Here is a 2,670-nt window from a genome sequence, read left to right as displayed (position 1 = left end):
ACGGAGAGATCTGAAGAAGTTGCAGGAAAAGAAATTGCTTTCTGGTTCCTTCAGCTTCAGGAAGCCACAGTGGCAGATGGCCAGATGTGCAGTCAGTTGGCTGCAAGACCTTTAACTCATGGGACCAACAGTTACTGCAGAAAGAAAAATAAAAATCTATCAGAGGAAGTTGTTCACAGATAAAAGTCTTCATGCATGATTCCGTGCAAGTTTCTTTATGCCGTTCCTTCAGTTTTAACTCCATTACAAGTGAAAAAAGCTAGAGTGATATCCCTAGACTGACCATTGCAGCTGAGCTTCTGCTACAGATTCTGACACGTCAGGTGACTGAATGTTTGCTTGTTTTCTAGGCTCTCCTTACAGTCCATCCAGGTCATGAAATATAGAGGGGATTTCTTGACTAGACAGGCAGCTTTTAGATCTCATTCCCTTACCTTCATGGTCAGTCATCAGTGTCACTCTCCCTCTCTTCTTGCTCTTCATCGAGAGTTCCTCGTGTTAGTATTAGCTCAGAGGGACCCATTGCAGAAGCATCAGGTCCTTGAAGGCAACAGAAACGGCTGTACACAAACCAGCTTGCTAAAGGTAAGGTTTCTATCTGCACAGAAACAGAGCAATTAACACCTGCCCTAAGGGGACAGAAAGCTGCTTGTGGATCCCAGACACAGGACAGACTCCATCAGCACCTACTTGCCTCATATAAGGAACAGTGCAGCCAACAGCAGAGCTTTCTCATATTCTAATCTGACGGTTTCACCTTTCCTAAAGTATTTCATTATTTCTAGTAGGTCCACTGCTTTAGCTACACAGCAGGGTTTCTTCCAAACCTATGACTGACACAGGAAGAGTTAAGTGTGACCAATCCCACAGGAACTAAAGCCCCACTCCTCTAACATGGAGCTGCTTTCACACTTCTGCTGTGAGGACAAAGAAGCACTGTATTACTTCACAAGGCAAACTCTTCAGAAAACTTCTGCAGTAAGCTTTATCTTCCTGGGGAGGTACCTGCCAGTGTGCTGCCCTGCACACACACACACTGCCCATGTCCTTCCACAAGTGTTCCAGCTGCTCTCTCTTTTGTTTATTTTGAGCTTCCTTCTGTAGATAAAGTTTTACATGTGGATTCTGAGAACATTTAAAACATCAGAAGACAAACCTCACTCAAACCCAGCCGTCTGTCCCCCAGTCAGAGGGCAGAAGTCACTATGCAGGTCTTACATTTCAACTAAGGTTACACAGAACTTCTGACTAAGCATGGAAAGCAACCTCCAGTAAGGTGGGATTCTAGGACATTTTCAGCAGCACCAGGAAGCCAAACTCTGTGTAGCTGTGCCTGCAGAGAACTGTCGTTTGGACAGCCAGAACTCAAGGTGAGCACAGTTACTGATTTTGGCATTGCAATTCAGTCTTTCTTACTGTCTAAGTCAAACTAGTACTCTTCACTGGTGCAGGAAGATACAGGGATAGTCTCAACAAATCCCTTTGGAAATTTATTTTTAAGAACTCTCTATCCATCTGAATGGAAGACAATCTTATTTCCCAATAATTTTCTCACAATTAGCTCAAATATTAGCACTAAAACAGTGAACAACATCTGTTTTACAAAATCTTTATTTTTGTAAAGACATGCTCCACCACATCTAGGAAAAAAAAGGCAAATGATGGACTCCTTCAGGACAGGAGTTTTCCCACAGTGAGTATGACTAGTAAATGAAATGTCAGACCCTCTCAACATACAGGCAACTGTGTGCATAAAAGTGACCCCAAGATACACTGTTCAGGTGTACAACAGCTAAAAACACTTACCAGTGTTTTTCTCAGGTGCTCGTATTCTGGACAATACTCTCTGAAAAGGTGAATAAAGAGAGTGCATTCAGTCTGAAAAATACATGATTTGTATTACATAAGGATCATCCTGGAGGCTTCTTTTTACCCCAAAAAAAGTTTTCTCTAGGCTTTCGTGTTTGAGAGACATTTCAGAAAGACTAACAGTACTTTTTTCCCCATATTTGGATTCTGAAACCAATGGATGCAAAATCAATGAACATACTTCATTAAAACAGCAACAATTCAAACCTTGGTATGGAATTACATGAAAAAAATTACTTCACAGATTTGCTGGCACAGATAGCTTTTACTTTTTCATGGAACAGCAAAAAAATTCATCTCTGAATAGTTCCTTTTTACTGCTGCTTTTTATGCTGATACTAGACACTCTAAGCTACCTTGGCTATGGCAACTGTACACTCCTTCAAACCAAAGGAGCAGACTCATGAATCAGGACCTTCAGGAAGCGGTCACTGGGTCGCGGACCAAAAGTTATCCCCTTACCTCTCCTATTCATCTACAGCTTTAGAAAGCTGGATAAAAAACTCCCCCAGTCCTGTGCCAAGCACTGCAGAAACACCAACCACCTGGAAAAGAAAACACATCGGAACTAGAGAGTAACCGAGCCAGATTTTTAATACAGAAAAAAAAACCCAAAATAAAAACAAACAAACAAACAATCCCCCACAACAGCAACAAAAATCAACACCACCAAAAAACCCACCAACAACAAATAACTACTAATCTAAACCTAACAATAGCCATTTAATCAGCACAGTGGCCCAAGAGTGGGCAGTAACACTTCTGCTTCTGTCCATCCCGCTTTCAAACTCTTCCTCCACT

The 2,670-nt window shown here is 41.8% G+C and overlaps 1 long non-coding RNA gene across 2 annotated transcripts; it reads right to left on the bottom strand.

Annotated features, from left to right (window-relative positions):
• Nucleotides 1-267: 267 nt before the first annotated feature.
• LOC113967318 lies at nt 268-2,453 on the bottom strand. Of its 2 annotated transcripts, XR_003534131.1 has the most exons (4): nt 2,332-2,453; nt 1,807-1,878; nt 1,006-1,098; nt 268-540 (listed from the first exon to the last, which is right to left on the bottom strand). It is a non-coding gene; the product is annotated as an uncharacterized LOC113967318 (long non-coding RNA). The 2 variants fall into 2 exon arrangements; XR_003534130.1 differs by lacking the exon at nt 1,006-1,098.
• Between the last annotated feature and the right edge of the window lie 217 nt (nt 2,454-2,670).

This window comes from Neopelma chrysocephalum, unplaced genomic scaffold (genome assembly GCF_003984885.1).
Source record: "Neopelma chrysocephalum unplaced genomic scaffold, ASM398488v2 Primary Assembly neopelma1_63, whole genome shotgun sequence".
Taxonomy (NCBI): Eukaryota; Metazoa; Chordata; class Aves; order Passeriformes; family Pipridae; genus Neopelma; species Neopelma chrysocephalum.
This window is presented reverse-complemented; position numbering and strand designations above follow the sequence as displayed.